Source organism: Malaya genurostris, chromosome 2 (genome assembly GCF_030247185.1).
Source record: "Malaya genurostris strain Urasoe2022 chromosome 2, Malgen_1.1, whole genome shotgun sequence".
In the NCBI taxonomy this organism is placed as follows: Eukaryota; Metazoa; Arthropoda; class Insecta; order Diptera; family Culicidae; genus Malaya; species Malaya genurostris.
Genome location: NC_080571.1, coordinates 214455031 through 214465813, shown reverse-complemented (window position 1 = coordinate 214465813; position 10783 = coordinate 214455031).

Here is a 10783-nt window from a genome sequence, read left to right as displayed (position 1 = left end):
CATCAATCCGCATGAGTTTTTTGCAAGAACATTCTTCGGTGTTTTAGTTCTCTTGACATTATTTTATTGACCGTCGTTCTAAGCGGCAGATATAGATGTTAATAACTCATTACCCTGCAATGTCGGTATTGTCATCTTCTATATCGGTTTGAATTTTAAAAACCCTTTTTAAGCCACCCGGTGGTGTGATAATCCCTTTCTTTTTCTTCAAAATGATTTTTTTTGTATCGTTTATTTACACCCGACTCTAATTATGAAATATTGTTTTTATCTTTTTATTAAATAATTTCTGACACTAATTTGGGCTCATTTCTGACGCCAATTAATTCAAATTGATACGAGTAGTTCACAAAAGCTTGCTTCAGCGTTTATATCACACACTCGGCATCATTTCTCAAACCAAGTGCTTCACATTTGCGTTGCCTATTTGTATGAGAAGAGTGATGCTAATCTAAAAAACGTGTTTAATCCACCTAGCAGTGAGATGATACCTTTTTTTATCAATCCACATGTGTTTTTTGCATGAATATTCTTCGGTGTTAAAGTTTCCATGACATTATTTTAATGACAGTCGTTTTAAGCGACAATTTGAGATTTTAATCACTCATTACTCTGTAATGTCGAAACTGCAAATCGAATCGAATTTGAATCTAGAAGTGTGATAATCGATCAAACATGCCATGATATGTAAGTTCCACTTTAGAGTTTACGGTAATTTAAGGTACTTCCAGAGCCGGTATTCTGGAACCAGCATAACCCAAACCGATTCGTATGGCCATATGACGAATAAATTACAACAGTTTTGAGTCCAACTTTGAAGCTTTTCGGGATTGTCATCTTCTATATCGGTTTGAATTTGAAAAATTCATCATCATGTAATTCGAGAACCGGAAGTCATAATTGGATAAAATTAATTAATTTTTGTATATAAGTTTATTTTAATTTGAGAGTTATATAAGTTTATTTTAGCTATTTTTGAGAAAACGATTGAGCTTTGAGAAACAATTTTATACTGGAACCGGAATTCTAAAATCGGTATGACCGAAGTCAGATAAATTCACCTGAGAAGCTGTATAGTTTACATTTGTTTCAAAATATTTGAAAATCAGTGAAGACATCTTTGAGAAATCATAGCACGAATTAAATTTTTGGGTTTCTTCTGAATCGACAACTGAATACCACTAAAACTGAAAAAAGTTAATTTTTTTTATCGACTATCCAAATCTGCTAACCCGATAAACCTGATTAATTTATGTGGAATAGACATTTTTATACCAATCACAATGTATCCCCAAAACCGGAAGGTAGATCTGACTGAAAAACAAGATGTTTTATAGAATCTTGAAACTTTTCTTTTGAATCTTAGATGATTCTTAGATTTCATTTGAATCTTAGATCGGTTCAGCCATCTACGAGAAAAATGAGTTACACAATTTTGATTTCGTTTCACATATCATCCTGTAGTTCCAGAACCAGAGGTCGGAACCAAACATAATGCAGGAACTTTGTTTGGGAGCATACGACTTTTCGTATGAATTTGAATTTATAGAAAAGAAATTTTCCAACAAAATTTAGTGAAATTATTTGTCACACACGCATTTGCTGATCTCGACGAACTGATTCGAATGGTATATGGATGTTATGTTCTTCCAGCATTTATTGCTGTAAGTAGTTTAAATCAATATAATTAAAAAAATTCTGCCATCATCTGGTTTAAATATGTCATATTCGAACGATTATGTTGCCAAAAACGAGCCGTGCTAAAATCGGTCCGAGGCTAAATGTCATGAAAAGGGATGCTGTACACAGTCTTTTTGGCACTTAGAAACAATTGTATGTAACAGTATAAAAAATCGTGTTTTCCGTTGCTCCCATGCATTTCTTTGTCATACAGCGCTCAAAACTCCCACTGCTGGAATAGGGGGAAAAGTCGCTTACACAAAAATTTCGATATATCCGTTAAAAATGGACGGATTTTAACAATCTATGGCTTGTTGGATAGCTATTACCGCGCGGAATCTAAGTCTGAAAACATATTCTGTTTTCAAGGACAATTGTGACAGATACTGTTAAAAAACTGAAAATTTTGACATAAAACTTCATATAACTCAAAAAGTAAACATCCGATCTCAAAACCATTCAATAGCGTTTTGGGTGACAAGGAGACCTTTCATTTGGGGCTAGTTTGATCAAAATCGGTCCAGCCATCTCTGAGATCTCGACCTCTTAGTTGACAACACACACACAGACACACACACACGGACATTTGCTCAGTTCGTCGAGCTGAATCGATTGATATATGTCATTCGGCCCTCCGGGCCTCGGAAAAACTTTCTAAAGTTTGAGCGAATTCTATACCTGTTTTTTATATATATATAAAAAGGTAAAAACCTGTTTTAATCCACCTAGTGGTGGAAACATACCTTTCTCATTTTCATTTTCTTCTGTATACTACAGCAGAAGTTCCCCGAAATACTACAATTTAAAAAAAGTTTAGAAAATAGTTTTGACGAATTCTGTTGCATAATACTGCTGCATTGATATACTACATTCGAATTTAAGTTAGTGAAAATCTATTCAATCATGTGTGAGAAAGTGGAGTAAGCTACATTTTATTACATTTAATTACACTGAAGTCTTTTTTATACTAATTTAGGTACCGCATAAAAAACCGCATAAAAAAACCGCATAACTCTGAAACTTCGCATAAAAAACCGCATAACTCTGAAACTTCGCATAAAAAAGACCGCAGAAGGGAAACCGCATAACTCTTAAAATTCGCTTAAAAAAACCGCATAACTCTGAAAATTCGCATAAAAAAATACCGGTTGTCAGACTTGAATCAAATTCAGCAGATCTTTTATGGGATTATCAATTGTTGGTTTATTTGGTTACAGACTCTCATGGTCGCAAACTACAAAAATTAACTAGCAAATATAAAGAGGTAGCTTTTGAAAAATAAATTTTGAAACTGCCATTTTTATACTAAACCCCTACCTCCGGAAGCAGGGGTTTAAGCCGAATGAAAATTGGAAGTATGTGGAAATCGGTTCAGCCATCTCCGAACAAAAGTGAGTGACGTTATTTTCACAATTTTTGTGCATATCACCCTGTAGTTCCGGAAATCGGATCCGAATGAAATTCGCGAACTTCGTATGGGATCATGAGCACTACTGCTTCACGAAATTAGAGGTGATCCCAAAATATTGATCCCCTCCTTGTATATATTAGAGCGGTTAAAACGACGTGTTTTGTCGGTTACGTCACTTATAGCATCATATCTTCTTAACCAGAGGTCACAGCCATTTGATTTCCAAAAATATGATCAATGGCCCGACAGTAGCTTTAAAACGAGCCTAAGGTTGTTAAAATCGGTTCAGTCATCTCTGAGAAAATTGAGCGGTAAAAATATCTTTGAAAAGTGCACACCCACATACACACAGAAATTTTCCGATTTCGTCGAACTAAGTCGAATGGTACACAACACTATGGGTCTAAGAGGCTCCGTTAGATAGTCGGGTTTTGCAGTAATTCTAATACCTTTCTATAGAGAAAGGCAAAGTTCATCATTGTGTTTTCAGAATCGGAAGTCAGAATCGGAAAAAATTTATCAATTTTGTATAGGATTTTAATTTTTTTTTATAAATTTTTTTTATTCAGGCCAATTTGCGTACAAGCTTTAGGTGGCCGATTGAGCCATGTTTTTATTAGATAAAATAATTGTTTTACCATTGGATCTCGTTGTCACCGTTTTTCTAGGGGGAGAGGAGCTTCCATTTTTATCTTGCGATGATTGAGGTGTACTTTGTTCGTGGGTCGTCTTGTCATCCGCTGCCGCATCGGTGGTATCGTTGTTGGTTTCCGTTGTTCCTTGTAATTCGCAGTTTTGAGCTCGTTGTTAGTTGCTGTAGACGTGCCTTGTTCTAGATTGATTGCAGTTGCTGGTTGGTTTGATGGTGAAACAGGAGTACTGCGCTCACTAGTTTCCGTTGTTGAGCGATGGTCCTTGTTTTTGTTTGAAGATATTTTTTTGCAGTTTCAGTGCAAGGTTTGCCGTAGTGTGCAGGTTGTTCACAAAACTGACATATAACCAGTTGATTTTCATACGTAATCAGCGTTTTACACGGATTTATTCCGTCTTGATCACACATGATGTAAGATGGAATTGCTTACGTAGTTACATACGTACCACTCGTACGCCATTCCGGATACCAGGAAAAAAATTCCGCCATACTTCCCTTTCGATGGAAAGAACTTCACCGTACTGCGACATACTTTCCCGAACGAACTGATCGCTGGTCTGCGGGGGAAGGTCATACACGAGTACTTCTATGGCATTGTCCACCATGTACACAGGGATTTTATATTTAACATTGTCATGGTCAACACTTTGCATTCGGTTGTTAACTGAAGCAAATCCAATTACATCTCTTTCACGTTTGAACATAATGTGAACACAGTTAGACGCCTTGTTGAATTGAATCTCACTTACATCATTAACGTTTAGATGCATTCGTTCCTTAAGTAAGATTTCACTTTCGATTGCTGTTGGTCTAACTTTGAAGGGCTTGAAATCAATACAAATTGAATTTGGTCTTGTAGGCCAAGTTTCAGGCTTGGTAAATCGTATTTGCCCATTCCGTACACTCTATTGTTCACTGCACTGTATTGTCTTTGTTTCTATCGTGTCGACCGTAAACAATTGTCGACTGTGTCGGATAAGATGCGAGCACGAACTCAAACCTTTTAAATTTTTTTATGAAATTTGATTTGGCCCTTTAAAAACAAAAACGATTGAGCTTTGAGAAACGATTCGATACTGGAACCGGAATTCGAAAATCGGTGTAGTCAGATAAATTCAAGTGCGGAACTGTACAGTTAATTTTTGATTTGAAAATCATTGTGTACAAAAAAGTATCGCATATAACATTTGTTACGCCTATATCTTACAAAAAAAGTAACGCGTGCAACGTTTATGACTCACAAAAAAGTAACACATATAACACTTCGTAACGTCTATAATTTACAGAATGGTAACTCATGTAACGCTTATAACTTACAACAAAACAACACATGCCAGTCGGTGTTGAACAGTCGTTCGCACCGCACGCGTATAGCTCTTGGCTCCTGGAATTTTTTTTTTCTGGCTACCTAGAGTTTCATTGATTCAAGGCTTCAGTCTTTTTCAAGGCTACCTGAATCACTAACTAAGTGACTAAGTGATATTAGAGTGACTAAGTGATACAAAGAGTGATATTAGAGTGACTAAGAAATTAATCAGCCTTTTTTAAGGCTAGCTAGGAGTCTAATCGAAGACTAATTTAGCCTAGTTAATTTAATTTAAAATTTCATTAATTTCAAAAATGCCTGCGTCCAACCGGAAAGGCAACAAGCCTAAGGCTAAAAATAATTCAATACGGAATAAATCACAATCCGTTATTCAACATTTTTCTAATAACATTCACGATCTTATAGAATCTGAATGTAAAAATAAAAGACAACGGACGGATTTCCCTACCGTTGATCCTATGCCGTCTAACAATATTTACGAGATTCTTCCTGAATCCGATTGTAGCGACATAGAAGAAAATTCTTCAAAAATTCCCAAAATGGACGCTTGTCGTTCTGGGAAGAAACATCAATCTATGCCACCAGTGACGGTGATGATTTCCGACTTCAAAGCATTCCGTACTGAGCTTTCTACTTTTCTCCCGGAAGTAAAAGTCTCATTTCAAATCGGACGAAGAGGAGAATGTCGAGTCTTGGTGGATGGATTGGAAGATTACGAACGTCTTATTCGATATTTGTCCGAAAAACTTCATAAATTTTATTCATATGATATAAAATCAGACAGACCCTTCAAGGCTGTCTTGAAAGGATTATCAAATGATCAAAGTATTGATGAAATTAAAAATGAACTAAAAGAATTGCTTGGTTTTGCCCCTTCCCAAGTAATACTTATGAAAAAAAGAGCGAATGGTACTTCTAAACCACGCTCTGGAATTTCCCATGAACTTTACCTAATACACTTCAATCGAAGTGATGTAAACAATTTGAAAACTTTAGAAAAAGTACGTTTCATTTCCCACATTAAAATTCATTGGGAACATTATAAACGGCATAATCGTATTGCAAACTTAACGCAATGTCGTCGTTGCCAAGGCTTCGGTCATGGAACCAAAAATTGTCATATGGATATACGGTGTTTGAATTGTGGTAAATCGCATTCGAAAGACGCTTGTCCAATGAATGAAACCACTGATAAATTTTCATGTTCAAATTGCAATGGAAATCATAAATCCAATTATTTGAAATGTCCTGTCAGGGAAAAAATTTTAAACGCTCGTTCGCTTAGACAACAAGTCAAATCAACGACCTTAAATTTACAGAACATACCTGAAAATTCTTCTAAGGCACCTGCCAATTCGTCTTCTAACGAAAACAATTTATTGACAGGTAGATCGACCTCGTCATCATCTTCTTCTAATTTCACTTATGCTGGTATATTAGGTAGAAATCTATCTCCTATTTCTTCTAATGTAAATAATCAAAACACAGGACCGCCTTGCAGTTCTTCTTCTAACGAAAACAATTTATTAATAGGTAGACCGGCCAAATCATCTTCTTCTAATGGCAGTCTACCTACAAATATTCCTTCAATGCCATTCGCTTCTTTAAATGAAGTCGATTTAGGCGATATAACTGAAAATAAAATGATCTACCTACAAGATCAACTTTTTCAAATGATCATCCAAATGAATTCGACTTCATCACTTTTTGAAGCATTTCAAATCGGATGGAAATTTGCAAATAATATTATAATGAATTTAAAATTTAACAGTGATGTTAAATAATTATTTGAATATTTTAAATTGGAATGCTCGATCTTTGAAATCGAGTGAAGATGAATTTTATAATTTTCTCAAAGTTCACAAAATTCATATTGCCATTGTGACAGAAACTTTTCTTAAACCAAATGTAAAATTGAAAAGTAATCCACATTATGTGGTTCATCGATTTGACAGGTTTACTGGAATTGGTGGTGGAGTTGCCATTTTTGTCCAACGGCAAATTAAACATCGAATTTTACCTTCTTTCAATACTAAAGTTATTGAAAGCTTGGGAATCGAAGTTGAAACCATTCATGGAATTTATTTCATCGCTGGAGCATATTTGCCATTCCAATGCACCGGCGAACAATTAAATTTCTTTAAAGGCGATTTGCAAAAACTTACAAGATATCGATCGAAATTTTTCGTAATAGGGGACTTAAATGCTAAGCATGTCCAGTGGAATTGTAGGCAAAATAACAGTAATGGTAAAATACTTCATAATCAACTCTCAGCTGGTTACTTTACAGTTCTTCATCCCAGTAATCCTACTTGTTTCTCTTCCGTGAAAAACCCGTCTACAATTGATCTGGTTCTAACAGATCAAAGTCACATTTGTAGTGAACCGATTACTCATGCTGATTTTGACTCAGATCATCTTCCTGTAACATTCAGACTTTCCAACGAAGCTATAATTAATCCAATTAGTTCTATTTTCAACTATCATAGAGCAAATTGGTTGGATTACAGATCTCACATTGAAAATCATGTGGATCATGAAACTATTTTAGAAAATTCTGCAGATATCGACACAGCAATTGATAATTTGAATCATTATATTATCGAAGCTAGAAATCTTTCAGTTCCCAAAGCTCAAACTAAATTAAATTCTCCTATCATCGATGACAATCTTCAACTGCTCATTCGGTTGAAGAATGTTCGTCGACGACAATATCAACGTTCTCGTGATCCTGCTATGAAAAACATAGTTAAGGATTTACAAAAAGAAATTAAACATAGATTTACTCTTTTGCGAAATGAAAATTTCGCTAAAGAAGTTGAACAAATTAAACCATATTCTAAACCTTTCTGGAAACTTTCTAAGGTTCTTAAGAAACCTCAGAAACCTATTCCTGCTCTCAAGGAAGGAAATCAAATACTTCTTACAAATGGCGAAAAAGCTCAAAAACTTGCTCAGCAGTTCGAGAGTGTCCACAATTTTAATTTGAACGTTGTGAGTCCTATTGAAAATGAAGTCTCACTGAAATATGATCATATTTCAACTCAAGTGTTATCACACGATGACATTATTGAGACGAATTTTGATGAAATTAAATCAATTATTAGAAAACTTAAAAACATGAAGGCTCCTGGTAATGATGGAATTTTTAATATTCTTATTAAAAATCTTCCCGATGTTGCCTTGAGACTCCTGGTTAAAATTTTCAACAAGTGTTTTTCATTAGCTTACTTCCCAAAAAGATGGAAAAACGCTAAAGTAATTCCTATCCTAAAACCTGATAAAAACCCAGCAGAAACATCAAGTTATCGCCCAATTAGCTTACTTTCTTCTATCAGTAAACTTTTTGAAAAAATTATCTTGTTAAGAATGATGACTCATATAAATGAGAATTCAATTTTTTTACCAGAGCAGTTTGGATTTCGTCATGAACATTCAACTACTCATCAACTTGTCAGAGTAACGAACATGATAAAAGCAAATAAATCTTCTGGGTTATCCACTGGAGTTGCTCTTCTAGACATAGAAAAAGCATTCGACAGTGTTTGGCACAAAGGTTTAATAGCAAAAATGTCTGATTTCCAGTTTCCTATTTATTTGATCAAAATGATTCAAAATTATTTAACTGATCGTACTCTTCAGGTTAGCTATCAGAATGGTAAATCTGAATTGCTACCCGTACGAGCCGGTGTTCCGCAGGGCTCGAGTGTAGCTCCAATCTTGTATAATATTTTCACTTCTGATCTTCCAAATCTACCCGTTGGTTGTCAGAAATCGCTATTCTGTGACGACACAAGTCTGTTAGCCACAGGTAGAAATCTAAGAGTGATCTGCAGTCGCCTACAAAGAAGTTTAAATATTTTCAGTGACTATCTGTCAAAATGGAAAATTAAACCAAATGCAGCAAAAACGCAATTAATTATCTTTCCTCACAAGCCAAGAGCTTCTTTTCTTAAACCAAACAATAATCACATTCTCAAATTGAATGGCTTGGAATTGACATGGTCTGATCAAGCTAAATACTTAGGTTTAACGTATGACAAAAAACTCACTTTCAAGGATCACATTGAAGGAATCCAGGCAAAGTGTAATAAATATATTAAATGTTTATATCCTCTTATAAACAGAAATTCTAAGCTCTGTCTAAAAAACAAATTGTTAATTTATAAACAAATTTTCAGACCAGCCATGCTTTATGCGGTACCAATTTGGTCAAGCTGTTGTTCCACCAGGAAGAAAACGCTTCAAAGGATTCAGAATAAAATTCTGAAAATGATTCTGAAGCGTCCTCCCTGGTTTAGTACAAATGAGTTACACAGACTCACAAATATAGAACCATTAGATGTAATGTCACATAATATTATAAGCAAATTCCGACAAAAATCGATGCAATCTTCAATTGAATCGATTCGCTCTCTGTATTAGTTAGTAAGTTAGTATATAAGTTCCTTTTCCCCATTACACAATACAAGTAGGTTTAGAATTTTCCCTACACAAAAATCTCAGAATTGCGGAAGCAAATGATGTCTTCATGGTAATAACCAAATCATATATATATTTAACAGGGCTGAAAAGTCACCACTTGTGGCTGAACACCCAATTTAAATCTTAATAATTTAATTTTAACTCATATTCCAATAAATAGTTATTTAAAAAAAAAAAAAAAAAAACAACACATGTAATGCTTTGTAACACTTGTAACACTTATAACTTTCTTGAAATTCACGCATCGTAACACGTTTATCGCAAGAATTTAACCCTTATAACGGTTTTTAACATTCATAACTTCCACAAAATAGCTCATATAATTTGTAACTCTCAATTTAAGAAAATTATCGTATGCAACGCTTTCTAGCTCTTTTAACATAAAGTAACGCTTCCCATCCCACGACAAAATCGAGTGAAACGATTCGTCAAATGAAACATTTTACATACTCGGGACGGGTAAGTCGATGCCTATCACGCAACCCGCCTGTGTTTGATTCCCAACCCCGCACATAGGGTTAAAAAGTTTTTCTAGCCCGAAGAGGCAAATGACCTCTATGATCGGAATGAAAAAAATCCATAGTGCCTTCACTCAGGTAAAGATACTTCGTAACTTAGATAAATTCAAAAACTGAACTACTATTTCATGTATCTTATGTTCTATTGTTATTATTTTTATTATTATTATTATTGTTATTATTATTATTATTATAATTATTATAATTATTATTATTATTATTATTATTATTATTATTATTATTATTATTATTATTATTATTATTATTATTATTATTATTATTATTATTATTATTATTATTATTATTATTATTATTATTATTATTATTATTGTCGTTCATTTTACCGCAGTTTCATCCTCCATCTTATGTGGTTTTGACTCTGTTCTACTTCGTAGAGCCTGCCTGAGCCTGGAGTCTCACGGTCTGGAGTCTACAAACACTAAAAAAATTTAAACAATACAGGTTATCTAATTCCTCATACAATGTAATTCATAAAGACCTAATTCGTCACATGACGGAATACTTCATTTGCATTGACTTAAAAATAATAATAATAGATTAGCTTGAATTTTACTGGTTTCGACTGTAAATTGCATTATGCTAGCAGGTGCGAATGTATGAATTTAAATGCACATTTTACCAACCAAGTCGATGTATGCTTCTGTGGCTCAGTTGATTAACAGACGTACATGCGATTCAATGATTCGCGG